Source organism: Rattus norvegicus, chromosome 14 (genome assembly GCF_036323735.1).
Source record: "Rattus norvegicus strain BN/NHsdMcwi chromosome 14, GRCr8, whole genome shotgun sequence".
NCBI lineage: Eukaryota > Metazoa > Chordata > Mammalia > Rodentia > Muridae > Rattus > Rattus norvegicus.
This window is the reverse complement of record NC_086032.1, coordinates 2,700,790-2,721,866: the sequence shown is the minus strand read 5'-3', so window position 1 is coordinate 2,721,866 and position 21,077 is coordinate 2,700,790. Positions and strand designations below refer to the sequence as shown.

Sequence of the window (21,077 nt, the reverse complement as noted above, 5' to 3'; positions counted from 1 at the left end):
AACAAAACAAAACAAAACTTCCTGAGCCAGCAAGATAACTCGGTGGGTAAGGATCTTACCCTCCAAGACTGAACACCTGCCTTCCACCTCCAGGCTACGGCCGATCCCGCACCGCAAGCCGGGTCTGCGGCCACCTGCAACGTCCAAGCAGCAACTCTTCAACGCATGGATCCTGTCGGTGTGACTAAGCCATCACAGTCACAAATGCTAGGCCACACTAATTTGTTTGCACAAGTGTATAAGGGACAGCTGATTTTAAAAACTTGGACTTGTCAAAGTTATCAGGAGAGCAAAGGCGGTCTGTCTCCCTTCAACAACTGAAAAGATCCACACATGAGTTTATCTTGTTCTCTGCTCCACGGTTTCTTTCCTCTTTCTTTCCCTTACCTCACTCTGGAACAGTGTCCTTCAGCCTCTTGTGCTGGGCAGAAGCAAAACAAACGGTGAACTGCAGCATCTCCCGAGAGTAACCGCCCTTTGTGGTGTCCCCCCAAAGCAGGTAGTGCTTGCCGATAGGGCAGCCTTAGGACGAGCTCAGTTATTTTGGTCTTGCTAACTCCTTTTAGAGATGCTTTTGGACAAGAGGGGCACACGGCTGAGACTGGAATTCTGGAAGATTGATAATTGTTTTTCTAGTTTATATCGAAATATACAGTGTCTAATATATCAAAATATGGTTTTTAAAAGTCAAGAGTAAGCGAAAATGGCACATTTGTGGTGCCAGGATCTAAAGGTATAATTTTGATGGCATAAATCATAAATCTGTCTTAAGAGGGGGGAAACAACTCCTAGTTTGGGGCGCTGTCAGCAGTATTTGTAAGTTGAGAAGCTCCCTGTTTCTCGCACTGTTTACGTCTTCCTGGTGCAAAGAATAAAGAGAGTGACATCAGAACCCATGAGTGACCTTGGTCACTGCGAGAACAGTGGTAAAAATATAATAGAAAAAAAATGAAATCCAGAAAGAAATGTGCATTAAAATCTTCCTCTCCGAGAGGGAAGACTGCGCAATATTCCAGTCTGGGTGTTGAGAAAACAAACCCAAAAAGTTGCTGGGTGTCCATGTCTCCTGGCTCAGATGGGAACCCCATTATCCATTTGTCACCTGGCTTCCACTTAGCCAGCCAGTGAACTGTCTCCTCTCTTACACAGCCACACCGCTGCTGCTGTGAAACAGGGACTGTGTCTTCACAACTCAGAACCAGCTCTTAGCCAACAGAGACTAAGAAACATGAAAAACAGCCAGCTAGATGTCGAGGCAAACACCTGGAATCCCAGCACTAGGCTGGGTCATGAGTTCAAGGCCAGCCTGAGCTACACTGTTGAACCTTGTCTCATAAAAACCAAGATGGATGAATGGCCGAGAGGGAGAAACAGAGAGGAAAAAAGACAGCACTTGTTACTTTGTCTCCATTTTAGCACTTTAATGGGGAAACACAGGCTTAGAGTGGTTACATGAACTAGTCTACAATCACAGCAGGTGGATCGTTCACCATGTGGGGCTAAGCCTTAACCTGACACCAGGGCATTGTTTCATATACATTTTTATAAAATCAAAGGGAAGAGAAAACTGATAGCCGGTCTAAAGGTTCCCCTCTAAAGTGAATCCCTGGGCACCTCTGATAATCAAAGTAACCGGTGTGTTCAAATGAGTCAAGAACTCAAGACAGAGTCACAGTGTTTTCACTCCTAGCTCACCTGGATGTGCCAGCAGAGCCCAGCACTGCTGAATCTAGAGGGAGATGAAAATACACTGATTTATTGGAACATTTTCCAATGTTCCTTTCCAAATTCAACTCCCTGGTCTCTTCCCGGCTTCCAAGCTATTTAGTAATATTTTGGCTCAAATAACCCAGTAAAGAGAACTGCACAGATAGAACGTGGGCCACGGTAACAGTCCCCAACGTAAGCCTCTTAACCTCTTCATGGATAGATGACAGCCAAACCATTTCTACCAGATGGCTGTCTCACAGCAGCACAGGATTTATTTCCAGTATCATTAAATCAACAAACAAAATCGGGAGCCACACTGAAATCCACATTAAAAAAAAAAATAAAAACAAACAAACAAAAGCAAAGATGCTCTACCTAAGAGGACCAGGAAGCAAGAGGGAACAGGCTGGCCCACTGTGTGTCTGCTATGTTTGGCAAAGTCCTTAAGGCACGGGCATCAGGATTGTCAGAGCCTAGGTCTACGTCTGGCAGGCAGCAGGTGCTCAGCAAATAATGGGTTAACAGTTGAAGGACCATCTACACCTATCAAGCCACAGCTGTTTACCTGGCACAGAAAGTACATTTTTGGAGACACGGAATTCCAGTGACCCTGGGTAGTCTCTATTTCCGTGCCTGTACAACAGGCTGTGCTGAGAAGCGCCATGTTTTTTTTTTTTTTTTTTTAAAGAAGATTTATTTATTTATTATATGTGAGTGCACTGTAGCTGCCTTCAGACACACCAGAAGAGGGCATCGGATCCCATTATAGATGGTTGTGAGCCACCAAGTGGTTGCTGGGATTTGAACTCAGGACCTCTGGAAGAGCAGTTGGAGCTCTTAACCGCTGAGCCATCTCTCCAGCCCAAGCGCCATGTTTTTATAGTTCCTAACGTTCGCCCATGGTTCTGATCCATGACCTCCCTTCTACAGGTCTGATGACAGCCGGACCACTTTGCTTCCTAATAGAGAAGGAATGGTTTCTGCTATTTGAGGGCCTTCCCTTCCCCTCTGGGGTTTGGAGCTTATTGGAGATTCAGGAGATAGAGCACGGGCAGGGCATGTGTATTGATTCCTTCTTGGCTGGCTTGCTTTGCTCTTTAACCAACCCCTGTTAACCTGGACGGGTCTGGGTCTCGCTCCACAGTAACACTGCAGTTTTCAGAAATTCCGAATCTAACCAAGAAAGGTTTTGAAAAGACTGCCTTATACTGCCTTTATCCAGCAGTTCCCCACTGCCAGTGCCTCATCCGTTTAAAAGTTCCGAGCAGAAACTCAGTCACCTGTGCCCTTTGCTGAGCGCTGGGGTACCCCTTCTGGAGAGCGGGAACATAGGAAACTGTAACTAAAGCAAAGAACTGCGTCACCATGGCTCGGTTCACCTGGTGAGGAACAGCCACAGCTTGCTCCAGATCTGCAAACAGGAGGCTTAGGGACAAGTGTTTATGTTCAAAGGCTTAACAATACCCCCCACCCCTAGATCCTAAATTATCCTGCCCAGTGTTAGCGACATTAACTCAGCTGGCCTTAGTGACCTGCAGTACAGCTGGAGGCCTCATCTCTCAACACACGTGCCAACACGACCAGCAGGCACAAGCTGTGGGACTGAAGAGGTACTTGCTGTCCTCAACACATTTCATCTCCAACACAGCTCTGTTTTGTTTACTAGTCTCTCCTCTGGTCTTGGAAAATTCTGACTCCAGCCCTTAGCCAAACCACATCCCAATTTCAAACTTCTCCAAATTCTCACCTCCAAAAAGCAGTGCCAGGTTAACTAACACACCTGGCTCCAATTACTGCAGCTCGGGCCCTTCCAAGGCTCAGTGACTTTAGTGATTGTTTACCTCGGACCAGCTGGAGCTGATTAAGGATGTGGTTACGTTGTTTCTGTCGTGTGTGTTTAAGGCAATGTTACGTTACTCCGCCTCTGTCCACTCTGATCCCATATTGCTATCTCTCTCCCACCCCTCACCTCTCTCTCCCCCTCTGTTCTCCTTCCTCCCTCCCCACCCCCTTTTCTCTAGTATGAGTAGTGAATCCTGAGCTCTGAGCCTGCTTCCCTCATCACCCCCATAATGCTCTGCGAACAGTGCATGAAGGCTTCGTGCATGGATCACTGTCCAAACGCCTGCTTCTAATTTCTGCAGAGAGGGACTTCTGCTCAGCAAACTGAAACGATTAGCTCCTCTAACCTTCCAAATCTTGATAAACAAAAGAAAGGGGGAGAGAGAGAGAGAGAGAGAGAGAGAGAGAGAGAGAGAGAGAGAGAGAGAGAGGGGAGCGAGCGCTGTGAGGGCATTCTGTCCTAATGGAGCAGTAGGGTAGGGTGCTTTGGAGAGCCATCAAATGCTCACCAGTGAGGAAGACCTAAGCATTGAACTCAGAATGTTTTTCCAAGTGTTGAAAGGAAACATGCCTGGTTTGTAAACCTGTGCCATCTAAGTCTTCTGTTTTAGGTAAGTCATCAGTCAGCCATGAAGTGTCTCTGACCTTCTGTGAGGTTTCAAGACTATTTTTCTAGTTTACCAATTCTAGAAACACTTTGGATCCTCAAGCTCTCCTGGTGTTTCTCACTAGATGCAAATTATTCTATTTTTCATATTGGAGGCCTGGGCTAGTTCCATTAAAAATATAATCTTAATTTCCAGTATAGAATTAGAAAACGGTAGCACTGAAGGAAACCTTAGGAGTGTAACCTCACCAGTCTCTTCCTATAGGCAGAAAGGAACCAGCTTCATGTGACTCTAGGCACATAACCAAAATTGAAACAAGAAGTGGGGGAACTGGGCTCATGTAGCTACCTGACACACACATGAACCCAGGCTGGGTCCTAACACCAGCACAGCAAACGAAAGACCACTGTAGGCAGGCTCTGTGACTACCATAAGCTAACACCACAGGTTCATACCTTGAAGCCTTGTCTTAGAACTACTGGAGCCAATGAGATAGTACATCAGATAAAGGTGCTTGCCACCAAGCTGTCAAACTGAGTTTGATCCTGGGGTCTCCTACAAGTTATCCTCTGCTGTGCTGAGATGGTGGCACCCACACACATACAAAATGAGTGTAATAATTTTTTTTTTCGGAGCTGGGGACCGAACCCAGGGCCTTGCGCTTGCTAGGCAAGCGCTCTACCACTGAGCTAAATCCCCAACCCCGAGTGTAATAATTTTTTTAATAATTTTTAAAGAAGCATTGTTTTATACCTCTATAAAAGTCAGATGTCAGTAACCAGATTTTCCAAAAATATATATAATTAATGAGAATTTTCCAGATACAAATTATGAATATGCATTACATGGATTACAGACCATGCCTGTAATCCCAGGACTCAGGACGATGAGTCTAGCAGATGGAATGTTTGGGGCTAGCCTGGAGTTATACAGTAAGACACTGTCTCAAAAGCTAACCAAACAAATATTTGATAAGTAAATTTTAATCTCTAGGTTCAACGTACTTCCTAAGGCTAAACCGTATATCAACATTGTATCTGTTCATTCAGAACATTTATTTCATAAATATTTGGGTACTCACTGTGTGCTAGGTAGGCATTACTTTAGTTGCTGGAAATATCAGCAGACAAAAAAAAATGTCTATCATCTTGGGTATTCTACTTGAAGAGAGAAAACAGGCGAGTTTAAAGACTAGCCCCAGCTGATCTGAATTATTTTAGAGATAAAAGGGGGTTGGATACTATAGTGGGAGTCCAGTGTGGAGAGTTGGAGAAGCTGGTATTGTAAATGAGTGAGGAGCAAAGGCCTCTGTGCCAGGAAGATGCCCCTCCCTGCAAGTGTAATCCTAAGCAGGTGTCACTCTAGAACTAATGAGGAACCAGCTTCAAAAGACCCTGTGATAGGGTCTAAGCTTTTAAAGAATCATGTTGGCTGTTGCTCAGAGAATAGATCTTATTAGCTCGTAAAGATAGTGAGTGGCATTTATTGAGTGATGGGTTGGTTCCAGCTACTGTTCTGTCCTCTTTTAATAACTTCCTTGTGATAGCGACCCCATGAAGCAGATTGTATCATTATCCCAGGAAACGAGGCAGAGAGAAATAACTCGGACCAAAGCAAGAAACTTAGTTTCCAATGTGAACACTATATCCCAGACCTGGAGCACTCAAAAGACTGGGTCAGAAATGGCTACATCTCAAATATAAACATGGCGGTTCAAACCACCGGTAGAAAGAGGCCGGAGGCAGGCAGATTCAGAATAGATCCCCATGGTAGAAGAAATGAGACAAGATATGACATTTGAGAAAACCTGGAATTCACCGGTATTGTGAATGAGTGACAATGCCAGGGGGTGGAGTTGTCATGAGTGGCTTCGAATAATTCTCCAAACTAGATAAAATAAAATATACAGTTCATGTGGCTGCCATGCCAACTATCCAAAAACGTAATGACATAAATTTATTCTCTCGCTGTGTTTAAGGACGGAGTTCCCCCAGCATGGTGGGCCAAAGCCAAGGTATCTCTAGAGATGCCCCTCCATGGGCTCTCAGAGTTTCTGGTGTGTCTTCTAGTTCCTCAGTGAGGCTGCCATCTTTAGTTTGTGACCCCATCCCTCTAATCCCTGTCTCCTAGGTCATACTGGCTTCTCCCCTTCTGGCTATTTCATGGAATCTCACAAGGAAACCGGTGAGAGCACTTGGGCCTCCCAGATGATCTCCTCATTGAAAGGGTCTTCATCCCACCTGCAGACTCTCTGTGTAAAGTGACATTCACATGTTTGGTGAGTTGGAACACAGGCATGTCTCTGGAGGTGTACCACTGTTAGAAACAGATAAATCCACAGCGTGAATAGAGTTAACAAGACATTTTTCTCTTCTGCATGGGAATTTGGTCTCCTGTAAATTCTCTTAATTCTGTAATCCTGGCATGCCAATCACAATACACAGCAACTCACGTACTTGCTAGAAAAGTATTAAGTATCTGTCAGGAACCCATCTGAGAGGACTTCCTTGGCACTGGCCAAGTAGAAGGAACCATTGGTGCCATGGGTAAAGCTCTATTATGTTAAATTACAGTAACATACATGCAGAGGTGCAGGTGCACATGCACAGGTATATACACACATACACAGAGACAGCGACACACAGGGAGACAGAGACAGAGAAAGGAGAGAGACTGAGATACAGAGAGATATAGCAATGAGACAGAGACAGAGAGATGGAGGAGAGAGACAGATACAGGCAGAGAGACAGAGACAAAGAGAAGGGGAGAGACAGAGACCAACAGAGAAGAGAGACGAAAGAGAGACAAACGGAGAGAGAAAGAGACAGAAACAGAGACAGAGAGACAGAGGCGAGAGACAGAGACAGACAGAGAAGAGAAACAGAGTCAAATGGAGAGAGACAGAGAGAAACAGAGACAGAGAGACAGAGGAGAGAGACAGAGACAGACACAGAGAGACAGAGAGACAAATGGAGAGAGAAAGACAGAGACAGAGAGACAAATGGGTGGGGGCAGGGATGAGGAATCTGTTATCCTGCCGTCAATCGTCATCTTATCCTAGATCCTTTTGAACAGACTAAAGCTAGTTATGTCTCAGGTCTGAACATTTCTCCAAAGCCCAGAAGACCATCCCCCCCCCCCCCCGTGTCTGTGACCACAAGTTATAAATGCCATTTTAGTTAATTACTTCCATTTCTTCCTTCCACTGACCCCTTTACCACAGTGACCAGCCAGCAACAGGAAGAGAGCACTGGCTTCTCTTGTCCAGCCCTGGGGTGGCCGCACACATTAGCAGAAAACTGACCGAAACGGGGGGGGGGGGGGGGGGGATCTGGAAAACAAAGGTACGGCAAACTAACAGAATTCAGAGTTTCTGAGTGGTGCAGGGAATAGCGCCACACAGCCCTAGAGACAGCTGCACCAGGCCCTTGCACTGTGCCTACCCCGGGCCTCTCTCAGGATTACATGCAAAACCCTCATCTCTGCTGGAAATGTACAAGCTGGCTCATTACTCAGAGCCAAGATAAAGAAGAAATCTTTACGAGTACCGTAAGTATGAGTCATAAAAAATAGGAAACACATGTAGGCCATATGCACAGTCAGTGGTACCAAGCCAGGAAACGTGTTTGTGAAACATACATCAGAACACACGGCAAAACCGGACACGAAGTTACCCTTGCATGTTGCTCCAACAAGGCACCTAAAGACTCGGGGCCAGTCATCGCTCTGTGTCTGGGCTCGTGTATCGCTCTGGACTCAAACACACACACTGCTTCCCCCCCATAAGAAAACGAGTTGGGCTTTTTAAACTGCAAATAGGAGGAAAACTGAATCAATAAAATGCAGCTTGGAGCAGGCTTTGAAAGGTTTTACGGCTTGGCAAATTTGAACAGCTCCCAGTTAAAACACTGAGAATTAGATCTTCAACAGCATTAAGAATGAACAAGACTCTTTCAGAGAAACAGTCGTTCACAATGGTCCTCTTGCTGCTTAGTCTCGATAGCCCAACATCCACTGGAGGAAGGAGAGTGGACTCTTCAAGCTTGTGAAAGCAGGAAACATAGACAAACAGCAACACATGCACTAAATGAGAAAGGGCCGGCTTTGAGGCTTCTCCCGGACGCTGACCACAACGAGTTCACGAAGGTCTGCTGCTCTTGTGGAATCTTTGGGAGGCTGGGCCAACTTGCAGCCCTGGAAATGGAGCATCAGGGGATGGGTCTCCCCCCACCCCGCCCCCCTACCCCCACCCCCTGCCCCCCACCCCCCACCCCCAAGGGGATGGGTCTTAAGGTTGCACCCTGGGCCCCAGTCAGTCAAGATGTGAGCAATCGGCCTTAGGCACGGGACACAAAAGCCAGGAGCAGTTCCCACTGCCATGGCTTCCCTGCATGCGGGCTAGCCTTCTTTCCCTAAGAGGCATCACTCCGGAATTTTGTCATGGCAACAAGAAGAGTAACTATGTCTGTCGTGATGGTTCAGTGATTAGAAGGGCTTCATCCAAAAGTCCAGCAACCTGGGGTCAAAGCCCAGAACCCACAGAAAAAGTAGAGAACCATCTCCCAAATTGTTCTCTTACCTCCACACTCACACCCACACCCCTCCCCACCTCTCTCTCTCTACACACACACACACACACACACACACACACACACACACACACACACTTTTTTTTATTTTAAAAGGGAATTAAAATAATACCTAAGAAGAAGTCAACCCAAAGGCCTCACACAGAAGCACAGGCCTCCGGACAACCTGTTTCCCTTACTCTGCCTCCACTGCACCTTCAGAAACATCTGGGTCCCCAAGGCAACACTGTTGCTATACGGAAATACAGAAATAGGCTGAGGGGGCATAACAGGGAAGAGAATTATAAAGTACTGTCTTGGACTTAGTGAAGTATTAAGCTTACATAAGGCTTTAATAAAGTCACTGCTCTGTTAAAATGCATAATAAGCAGGAACATCTCAACTTGGACGTCACCAAAAAACCAAACTGCCAACCATTGAAATGCCCGTGGGAATGGATGTATCTAAGGCACTGGACGCCCCTCCCCCACTCTGCCTTTCATTTCTCAGCCCTCATTGGCTCTTTGCTCCTCTCCCCAAAGCACCTGTGTGTGTGTGCTCCCATAACTTAGAGTGGGGCTGCACTTAACTCAAAGGTTCATCTCTTAGGAGAGCAATCACTTAAACCAGTACACGGATACTGAGTACCGACCCTGTGACAGGCCTAGGGCTAGGCAAATGAAACCCACAAAGGGTCTGGGGTATGTACACACATGTCAACAAATAGAAATTGAACATTAATGTACACAATAAGATGTTTGGGCTCCAGGGAAGGGGCTACACAGTGATCCGGGGGTCCTGATCCTGGCTTTGGTCTTGGCTCTCAGATGCACAAACAGCTCCTCTAGTCTAACTCATCAAAGGGAGCTGAAGCTACCTGCAAAGATGACCTCACCTTCCCTTCTTCATCCCCATCCTTCACCTCCAATAGACAGAACTGTTCCAGGGTCAACTGAAGGACCGTCACCTTTGGACGGATAATGTCTTTCCAACATTAGTGTCACTGGGATGGTAGCAGGCAGGGCCTCACCCAGGCAATGAGGGCTAGAGGCATTTCAACACAGCTCGATAATATCCTCGTCTGCAGTGAATCCTTACAGACGCCAGCTTTATTTCTGTAAAAGGGAGCCCTACTCTTTCAGTTTTAAGCTGGACTCTGTAGTATCCAAGCCTTTCAGACAGAGCTAAGCAGGCCAATGGGAAGGGCTACTTGAGTTAACCCAAGGCCTGGCTGCAGCTCCCCGCTAGGCTGAAAGGAAAAGCTGGGACACATGCTTGCAGTGGAGGTCAGGCTCACTGTCTTCCAAACACAGAGTCGGGCTCCTGTGTCTTTAAGACCCTCATAAATGGCTTGCCTCTGCTGGACACCATGCTCTAAATAAACAGACTCTTCTGGCCGACACACAACTTCCTGTAGGGTTCTGGTGGGTAGATCTTGAAGACACTGCCAAATCCAACTTCTGAGCTGCCTTAGAAAACAAGCTACGAAGACCGGAGTCCAGAGCAAACACAGGAAACAGCCACATTAAACAAGGAACAAATTACTATATAGGCAGGGATATTTTAAGTAGTCACCAAGCAAGAAAACAAAACTTAAAAACAAAAATCAAATTATTAGTTATCTAAGAAGACACAGTAGAGTAAAACACACTCTCTCTCTATTGGAGGGAATCAAAATTAATTAAGTCCAGTCACGTTAAGAACTGGCTGCGAGTCCCTACCACCGCCACGGGGACAGATCGTTCTACATGGCCCGACTTCAAACCCAGCTCTGATCAAATGGATTACCCAAGGGAGAAGCATGGAGTGAGACCAAAAAACTACCCGGCTGAGGGAAAGACTAACTAGTTTACTAGCAGATGACCACCCGCAGACCTTGGAGAGAATGGGGGGGATGGATGAAATGAAGTTTAACTAGGGGAAGATATCTGAAAAGGGTAACATGAGAGTGAGTGCATGGGTTCCCAGCTCACGTCCACCGATCGCATCATAGACCAGCAAGCATGCACTGTGGGATGCCGTGACTTCAAGAGCACATGTGGAACTTGCAAACACCGTCCTCTTGCCATGTGCGGGCCAACTGGCATGCTGCAAAAGAAGCCCAAGACCCGGTTCCCATTCTTAGGAAGCCCACGTACGAGCTGGGTGCCCGGGATTAATATGCAAAATTCTGAAGTACGGACTGTGAGAGGGGCTGTAGAGATGGCTTGGTGGGTGGGAGCACCCACTGCTCTGGTGATAACTCAGGTTCCGTTCCTGCACCCACATGGCGGATCACTACCACCTGAAACGCCAGTGCCAAAGGATCCAGAGTCCTCACCTGGCACCTTAAGCCATGTGTACATACCCGCATGCACACGCACACTCACACGGGCACACACACACACGTATTCACACATGCACACACAATTAAAAATAAATCTTTAAAAATCACATTAAAAAGAGAAGAAGGGAGGAATGGGCCAATGGATTCAGCAGTTGAGGCAAGACTCAGGCTCTGCCCCGGTCTTTTTATGGTTTTAAACACAAAGTATCTAATTATGTTGACCAGCCTGGCTCTAAACTCCGGGGCTCCAGTGACTCTCCTATCTCTACTGGACTGGGACTACAGGTACATGCCACCAAGCATAGGGAGACCTTAAACTCGAGTTCTCGGGTATCTCCAAGGATATCTGGAGTTTCACAAACCACACACATCGGTCCATGGGACTGTGTCCTCAACCCTATGTATGTGTCCATTCCAGTCTTATCTCCCACTTTTAGCCCCAACCCAACCCTACTATTACCCCAATCTTCTATCCCAGGGTTGGCAAGCTATTGCTGTAAGAGGCCAAACAATAAATACTTAAGGCCTCAGAAGCCACAGGGGTCCGTTACACAATATTCAACTCCGGCATCACGAGAAAATAGCCATAGACAACATATCAACGAATGAGTATGGGTGTGTTCTAATAAAACTTTATTTACAAAAACAGACATCAGACTGATTAACGGATGGACGCATTGTGTTATGTTATGCCCATATGACAAAATGCTACTCAGGAATAAAAAGTAACAGATATATACAAAAAATACTGCTAAGTGGAGGAAACCAGCCACAAAAATCACCTGTTACATGACTCCATTTACATAGATGCCCAGAAGAGCCATAAGGAAACAGATCGGTGGTTGTTGGCTGAGCAGGGAGAACAAAAAAATCGGGCAGCGGTGAGTTTTCTTTGAGGAATAATGAAAACGTGAAATTAGATTATAGGGTTGTATTTAGTACCTGCTGTGACTAAACACTTGGCAAAGGCAACTTAAGGAAGAGGGTTTATAGTGGCTCACGGTTTGAGGGCGCTGTCCTTAGTGGTGGGGCAGGTGTGGCATCGGAACCCTGCAGCAGCTGACGGCATGAATGTACCCAGCTCCCATTCAACTTTCATTCATTTCAGGACTCCAGGCCCCGGAGTGGGCAGGGCCGCTCATGTTTGGGTGACGCTGGCCACTCAGTTAACCTAGTCTATGTCATCCCTCACAGATATGCCCAGAGACTCGTACTGTTGGTGACGCTAGACCCTGTCAAATCCACAATCACAATCAATAGATCCAACTGCCTGTTTGTATACTCTACTCTCTCTTGGGCTGCTCCTCTCATCTCCGGCTAGAGCGACCACTCTTTCCGTGTGTTTCTGCAAAGTTTTGTTAATGCCGTAAGGTTCTGTTATTTGTCGTGTTGGATTAAATTTATCCTTTAACCTCCTGCAGGTGCTGCAGACACAGAGCTGAGTAAGAAGCCAGAGGTGCTTACCCACTAGGCCCTTGGTAAATAATTCAAGCCATGGCTCCGTGAATGATAAAAGGATGAATGATGAGAACGTTGTTTATGGAAGGTTGGATTTATGAAGGAGTTCCCAGCCGAGGGCCTGAAGCTCAAGATGTCTGTCCCAGGAGACTGACTAAGGAGGCTACATGGTAAGGAGAGAGGGACAGAGAAATCCTAGAGCCACTGCAGAGAAAAATGGAGGTAAACTTGACTGACCAGGAAGCTGGCTTGGGAAAACAGCCCTGGGAAATCAGCTTAGGAAGGCTCTTAAATTCCATTTCAGCTGGAGAGATGGCTCAGGGGTTAAGAGCACTGACAGCTCTTCCAGAGGTCCTGAGTTCAATTCCCAGCAACCACATGGTGGCTCACAACCATCTGTAATGGGACCCGATGCCCTCTTCTGGTGTGTCCGAAGACGGTGATGGTGTATTCATATAAATTCCATTTCAGAGACACCATCATCTTCATTTCCAGGGATACAAGTCAGGTTGAGAGGAGCAAGCTGCTCATCAGGAGCCCACACTGGGGAAGTGCTGGACTCACCGATCACCACTGGACCTCGCTGCTTTGCCCTGTGGTCTGGCCCTTCCTTAGTCCCAGGAGTCCACGAGTTGGTCAGACAGCACCTTGCTTGACTCACAGAGGTGAGCAAAGAACAGAAACCAAGCAATGGGGGTGGGGGTGGGGGTGGGGGTGGGGTGGAGGTGGGGGTGGGGGTGGGGGTGGGGTGGAAGGATGTCGTGATGTTCACTCAGTCAGGAGTTCAGAAAGGAGAGGGGAGCAGGGGGCTTGAGGAATGAAACAGCCTAGAGGCAAAGGGGGCCAAGTTCACATAAGTCCTCTTCAAAGTGTGGTAGGAAAAGGTAAAATAAGCGAGTCTAATTCATACAGACATATTTCAAAATCACAGTTGAGGGAAGGGTGGAAGGTAGTGTGATAAACACCACTATGGGATGTGAGTCTTCAAATAAAAAAAATGTTAGTAAGGAAATTTCCCTTTATTATCAAACAAAACGTCAAGATAGCAGGTAAGGTGGATAACTGGATACCAAACGTGCACACACTGGGCATCTGCACACGGTGGGTACACACTGGATATGTGCACACACTGGGCACAAACTGGGCACCTGCACATACTCAGCACACACACACACTGGGCACCTGCACACACTGGGCATTTGTACACACTGGGCACACATACTGGGCATCTGCACACACTCAGCACACATACACTGGGCACACATGCTGGGCATCTGCACATACTTGGCACACTCACAGGGCAGCTGCCCAACTGGCCCAGCTGGGCATTAAGACTGATTGATGGATTTGCTCTGTGAATTATTCTATGGCTTTTTATCCTCTTAGAAATGCTAAGAGGGAAAACAAACCACATTTTCAAGTGCGGCGTGCACTCGTGTAGAAACATGTTCTAACATGAGTCCAGGATATTTTAAGAGTCAAAAGCACAGCAGCAACAGCACAGATCAAGGCTGTGACCCTAGCCTCCAGGGAGATCAGACACCACACTGGTTGGGAAATACCATTGCTGGACAGATGTAAAAGGGGTCAAGGATAGTCTCTTCTCCATCCTGAGGGGGACAAGCCACTAAGAAGAGACTTGTCTGTCTGGATTTTCTTCTAATCTACCAGCTTCCAGGCACTGCAGAACATAGCCCAGCACTACCTCATACTGAAGTAGCAGAGTCCATGTGGCTCAATTCTGCTGGGACGGGGTCTAAACTTTGCTAGGTGACTTTACAACGTGTGGACAGTCCTTTGGTAAATGGCAGGGTTTAAACTATGTAGCCAGCCCAAATACTAGTATGAATGCTGTAACTTCTCTGCTCAGTCCTTGTCCTGATTTGTTTGCCAAGGCTGGTGTTGACTAGCACCTCTGATTTTGGCATCCAGAACTCCAAGGTTGGTTTCAGAGAGTTCTTAGCTGACAGTTAGCTGTCGTTTCAGGTTACACATCTTGCCCCAACTTGTTAGAAACCACCCTGGACTAGAGCAGGCAGTCTCAGCTCCCGTTGTACTATGTCACAACATCCCTGCCTAGCTGTGCTCCCATCCTGTTCCTCTGCCTAGGCCTGGCCTGACACCATCACACTGCCCAGCAGCCATCACCTAAACTGTACTGGATGTCTCCAAGAGAAGGGATGATACTTCTCCAGTGATGTAAGTGTCTTAGCCAGTTAGGCTCTCTGGTCCCACATGTCAGAGACTTGGCAGGTAGGGAAATCATCCTACTGTAACACAGGACTTGAGGTCAGGGAGTGAAAGTGAGGAGAGAGAAATCAGGGAATTTAATAACCCTGCTGTAGGCTAGTAATACAATGATGAATGTTGAAGCAATCCTTCCTGCTCCACAAGAGCGATTCCCATGCTGACCCTCTCCCATCAGACAACAGGCAGGGCTTGTGTATGGATGGGCTTGTTTAGAAACTGAGTGTGGAGGCCAGCAAGCTGGCTGAGCAGGCAGAGCCATTCACAGTCAAGCCTGTCCACCTGAGCTACATCCTAGAATCCACGTGGTTAAAAGAAAGAACAGACAGCCCCAAGCTGTTCCTTTTACCTCCACACACACACTCAACATGGCATACATGGGAATACACACATACCCCAGAATGTATGTCTATCTATGTATGTATATATCATCTATCTATCATCTATCTCTCCATCTATCATCTATCTATCTATCACCTATCTATAATCTATCATCTATCAATCTATCACCTATCTATCTATCATCTATCTATCTATCTAATCTATCTATCTCCATATCCAACCTGTCTGTCTATCTATTTCCATATCCAATCTATCTATCTATCTATCTATCTATCTATCTATCTATCTATCTATCTATCTATCTATCATCTATCTGTGAACTCTTCTAAGAAGAAAGGATGAGAAGATAGTTTACTGGTAAGGAGCATGTCTATCATTTAGGAGTCCCCGAGTTTGATCTCCAGCACAGAAACAGACACATGCAATAAGTTTTCTTTCCTTCCTCCCTTCTTTCCTTCCTTCCTTCCTACCCTCCTTCCTTCCTTCTTTTTCTTTTTAAAGAAAGGAACAAACTTTCATCAGTTTCTTCATCTGTGTGTGAGGCACTGACTTCTACACTTGCTTAGTGAAAACTCTATGTAGGCTGCATATAAGACACTACAAATGCAAATAGCCCTCAGGGTTGAGGGCTTTTTCCTTCTGTGTATACGTAGGACTCATATTGGGGAGACAACCATGACGAACAGCAGAACAAGCATGCCTCCCGCAGGGAAGAAACGCAGCTAGTTCCTCGGTGTTCTGCCCTGTGTTTTCCAAACATCCAACCTTGAAGTGGCATACCTGTTCCTTCGAGATGGGTCTGGGCAAGACGCATACCCTTTCCTGCTTCTCTAAGTGTGGCTGGGGCTGACTTTCAAGGGGTAAAGGAGGAAAAGGAAGCCGTTGTTCCTATGTTAATATCACAGAAATAAAAGGGAAGATCAAATGCCGGTAGACGTGTGAATATGGAGGGAAAAGACACCCAGGCAGCAGGTGGGGCTACCCAGCAGATGAGAGATCAAGTGAGGTTCTTCACTGTGAGTGGGAAGCTCTTAATTGGCCAGCTCCCCCTACACAGCTAAGGCAGGTGTAACCAGCTCTCGAGTGGCATGGAGTGACTTTTATGAAAGCCACAGAAAGCTTCTCAGGGTGGTTGCCTGAAACAAGCACCTTGGCGGGGGCGTTTTGTGTGAGCCCAGCAATAGCTCCAGGGGTTGAGAGCCCTGGGTTTTATAATTGCTGGCATTTGCTATGCTAATCCTAAACCACACGGAAAGAAGACACCCTGCCACACTGAGAGCAACTGCAGTGAAGCCCTGAGGGGATTGAAACTGTTACAATACTAAGGCAAGAGCAGGAGCCTCCTGGGACAAGCTGAGCAAACCTGAACCTTCCCTGGGAGAGCCACCTCCCTTAGCTAACTGACAGAGCCCACTTGGCCTGGGATCAAGTAAGAGCTTAAAGTAAGAGAGGCCATCTCAAAGTAGGGAAGGAGCTAGAGCACTGGCAGACACTTCTCAGTGGGAGACACCCTACTCACCCACTAGTTGAATGGCCTCCCAAAGCCCAGATGTGCCCTTCCACTAAAATAGAGACAGCCAGGCCTCCCCTTCAGGCTGCAGAGGGCCACCTGAGTCTCTGTGAGTGCCCGACAATGGGGTGGCCCACCATGATCTGTACCATCAGAACTGCCGTTACTCTTATCCGGAGATAAAGAAGCTGTCAAAAGGGCAGCGGGACACCTCAGGGTTTTCCCGTCCTTCTCTTTCTCCTGCTCTACTCTTCCTTGCCCTCAAGAAAAGCCAAGGAAGGGGCGAGTACAAAGACAGAACAGTTTGGAGCCACACGTGGGAGTAACAGTCACCTGGTACAACTGCCAGGGAGCTGGGATCCCAGAGCCAGGCTCAATCGTGCAGAGAAATAGACATATCGAATTATGAGGGGTCTCTGATAGGTGGAGTTACCTGGTCCCTTCCCCACAGCGGCGAAACCTCCTCGCTCCAGCCCTCCAGCAGGCACTGGCTAGCCCGCTGACAGTCTATTCACCGACTGAGTCAGGAATTCATGGAGGAGCCCAGGGCTCAGATCCCAGCACCGCAGACTCCAAATGTGACAGGACACGCGTTACAGGGGGTCGAGGGCGTTCAGCCCCTATCCCTACCCCACCTCCAAAAGAACAGTCTTTCCTTCAGCTCAGAACAGTTGTAAGTGCCCATCCGTGTCTCCTGTGTGTGTGTAGTGGGGCACTGACTCTAGGCAGACGGGAAGAGGAAAGGTATACCACCACGGGAAACAGACCACAGGGGGAAATGAATGATGGACAGGAAGCAAACAGTCACCCAATGTCTGTGCTCTTCTGTAACAAGCTGAGGATGGGGTGGGGTGCTGTGACCCTCTCTCAGTCAGGCAGTGCCCTGAGGCACTGAACCCCAGGACTCACAGAACAGACTCAAGCAGGGGGTTTGCTCCAGTCAACAGGTACTAGGAGCAGCTGGGAGCAGACAATCTGGAGCAATGAAAGAGGCTAATGTGGGCCAGCAGGATGGCTTACAGGCAGAAATGCTTGCAGTCCAGCGTCTGAGCCCTTGTGACGATGGAAGGAGAGACCCCACAGTTATCCTTTGCCTTCTGTGAACATGTCTCTTCACCCCTCACCCCAACCCCCACCCACACCCACACCCACCACACCCACCACACTCACCCACACCCACACCCACCCCACTTACAGATGATGACGACGACGATGATGATGTAATGATGATGACAATGATTTTTAATTAGAGCAAAGGAAGTGATAACACATATTCAATAAATAATGAAGCTACCATCTCAGGGCCTTGGGCCTCTTCTGCCCTTCTCCACTTTGTCCAGTTTCCCGCTCACTTCCCAGGCTGCTATTTCCCGAAACCCGTGATTACAAATGAGATGTATGGTCTCAGACGAAAACAGCCCTAATTCTAGACGTAGCTTCCCCAGTCTCATGCCAGCAGCGAGGGGGTGGGAGAGCAATGCCACGGGACAGGACGTCCCGACAGGCTGCAGCAAGCCCGGTACCCCAGCCCCGGTAGAACCCTTTCCTCAGGTCCTCCAGGGCTGCCAGTGACCGTGTCCGTATGCAGAGACTCTTGACTCCTCTTCTGCCAAGGAAAGTGGGACACTTCCCCTCAGATGGAGCTCGGTTATGGCGCCTGGGAGGGAGGGGCTTGGTCAAATGTTAGAGCAGGGGTGGTCTAACAGCTCTGGTGCTGGTCCGGTATCCCTAAGGCTAAGGGCAAACAGGGCTGGCTTCACAACTCCCTCATGAATGGCGTCATGGAAGAGTTTAGTGTAGACTTTACAAGGTCTTTGACTCTGGCCCTTCTACGAATACCCCCAAACGTGTCTGCTCTTACAGTTAGCATAGCCCACGCGATGCCGTAGTCACGAAAACGGAGCCATCCAGTGAGAGTAACAAAAAGAATGGGAGTTTAGGTTGAAAACTTGAAGCAGTTTTCTTCCTAAAAAAAGATGGGGGGTGGAATCGGCCAAAGTTGACTTTACGAGCTAGCTAGACACTGCCAAGTCAAAGAAAGGACTTAAAAAAAAAAATAGATACAGTTCATGTACCATCACTTTTAAATTATAACTCAGCAGTTTTATTGGGGTTGCGGGTCTGTGTAAGAATCACAACATCGTTTTGGAATATTTTTATCCCCCATCCCTGAGGCCCCCACTACCCAGGGTAGTCAACCCCTCCTTCCTTCTTTCCTATCTAGCCCTAAGCATACGCTCGATTAACCTTTTGCCTGTCTGTACGTACTCTGTAGTCCTCATTTAAACAAGACCGTACAACGCACGGGTGTGTAACTATCCCAATTACTTAGCACAGTCTTTTAAATTTCACCCGCACTGTGGGATATTTCTGTAACTGTGCCTTCTAAATTGTCTGACAACTTTCCAATGTATAGATATACCACACGCATTCATCAGTAGGCCACTCAAGATATGTCTAAGCTTTAAGCAGCACTGGGCCTTTTGGTAGATACTTCAGTTGTCATTTCTGAGGGGAACTGCTACCTCGTGGACTGGATAACCTATCTCAGAGCTGTTAGCACAATCACTGGGGTGTGTCTCCAGCCATCTATGAAGAGGGGTCAGAGTTTAACACTTAGACACCCACCCTACCAATCAACGAACCCCTCCTGCCTCTGTCTGGTGCTGTCTGCAATACTCCTGTGCACATGTAAAAGACCCCAAGGTCTGCTTCAGGACAGCTTTGGAGAGCTAGACAGAGTATCCAAAGACCAAAATTCTAGCATCCTGCTTGCAGGCAGCCTTGAACGACGGCATCTAATCCCTAAAGGTCTCCAAGGAAGACAATAATGCAGTTTCCCTTGGAGGCCTACTGGCAGAGATGTCTTTAAATCACTGGCCGGAGAGCTTACACACACTGGTTACACAGACACAGAAGGAGCGTGGTGTTGGGGCCACCCCGAAGAAGCCCCCAGGTGACCACACACCCCTGTGCTGCCATGTTCTGAGATGCCCCTCCCTGAAGTCTTTTTCTTGTGCTATGCCGGTCTCGTCCTATCCCATTCTCAGAGACCACGGGGGCGGCACCACATGATTTAAGAGTGTTTAACATGACTTAAGAATTTTCTGTTGTTGGTGTTCCCGCAACAGCTTGGCCTTTCCTTTTCCTCCCTGGTCCCTCTGAGAGAACCATATATAAAATGAATGACTGCAGAGCGGAGGAATTGCTGGAGTCAGCAGTGCCTCGCAGGGGCTGTATTTCCTCCCCTCCTCCTTTCCCTCCCACCACAAACTCTCCCGCGTACGTCGAGAATTAAAGACACATTACGGGGATAAGGAAATCTGACCTGAAGAATGTGTTGCAGCCACAGTGGCAGGCCACCAAGAGGACTGACAATAATTTCCAATGGCTCGGGAAAGGGTTCGATGCCCTGACGTTGAAACGAGCCAACGCTGCACACGTTCACCAGATTAAAGTCAGCTGATTGTCCTGGTGGAGGTTCCATGCTTGTGCTTACCCTGTGTACCCCCAAAAGCAAGGGGACGCCCGTGCCACATACACAGGTGAGTGTGGGAATTCACTTTTCTGAGCAAGAGAAACCCCCCCCTTTTTTTCAGTCATTTTTTTCCCAACTCCCCCGGCATTAGGGATTACTGTAGATACTTTTTCCTTAAAGCAACTATCCTTCCCTGATAATATTGCTGACACGAACTGAAAAGAAAGAGAAAAAAGAAAAACAAAACCACAAAACAAACACAGAAAACAGAAAGAAGACAACTCTGAGTAATTTTGTGGGAGAAATCCAGCCTCTTAACGGTTACAAGGAAACCACTAATGCACCATCTACGCCATTGCTGAGACACAGGGAGGAATGGGTGGTTTACCTCTGAAACTCCTGTCCTCACACCTGCATCCTAACCTGTAAACTGACCGTGACAGGGGAGCTGGAGCAGCGTCGTACTTATTTTCAATGGTGGAGCCCAGTCTAATCATGAGCTTGGTCCATTACCTTCTCCATCAAGACTTCTCGGGGGGCTTGGGGATTTAGCTCAGTGGTAGAGCGCTTGCCTAGGAAGCGCAAGGCCCTGGGTTCGGTCCCCAGCTCCGAAAAAAAGAACCAAAAAAAAAAAAAAAAAGACTTCTCCATGACCGCCAAGACTGCCATCTTGGACAGGACGCTGCAGCTCAGTAAGGAGCTCAGGGTACTGACCTTTGTTCTAGAAGTTTCCCTGATTCGTTCTTCAGAAGCAGTAAGTTCTTATGACACAGCAAGGCAAGAGGAAAGAAAGGAGATGTGTAAAGGTGAAAAGACAGTTTTAAATCTTAGGGGGGAAGAGGGGGCCCACTCGTTGGGCAGGAAGAAGTGCTCTCTACACAAGGCTGACAGCATGAGTTCTGATTCCCAGAATCCAACATGGAAAGAAGGATCCACTCACAGAAGCTTATTCTGATGTCTGAGACTCCGAGGGCAATGCCCACACTCA

General features: G+C 47.5%; 1 protein-coding gene and 2 long non-coding RNA genes across 6 annotated transcripts in view; 1 reads left to right on the top strand and 2 right to left on the bottom strand.

Moving 5' to 3' along the window:
• The window catches only part of Tgfbr3 (transforming growth factor beta receptor 3), a 175,976-nt gene that overhangs the window by 88,403 nt on the left and 66,496 nt on the right, over nt 1–21,077 (bottom strand).
• Nucleotides 362–15,877, top strand: LOC120096551 (uncharacterized). Of its 4 annotated transcripts, none has more exons than XR_005493087.2 (6): nt 362–499; nt 6,291–6,438; nt 12,476–12,682; nt 13,008–13,177; nt 14,622–14,711; nt 15,755–15,877. It is a non-coding gene; the product is annotated as an uncharacterized LOC120096551 (long non-coding RNA). The 4 variants fall into 4 exon arrangements; XR_005493089.2 differs by having other exon boundaries at nt 15,722–15,850; XR_010057418.1 differs by having other exon boundaries at nt 12,984–13,177; nt 15,722–15,850.
• LOC134481695 (uncharacterized) lies at nt 15,362–21,072 on the bottom strand. The gene is made up of 2 exons (XR_010057420.1): nt 19,940–21,072; nt 15,362–18,268 (listed from the first exon to the last, which is right to left on the bottom strand). It is a non-coding gene; the product is annotated as an uncharacterized LOC134481695 (long non-coding RNA).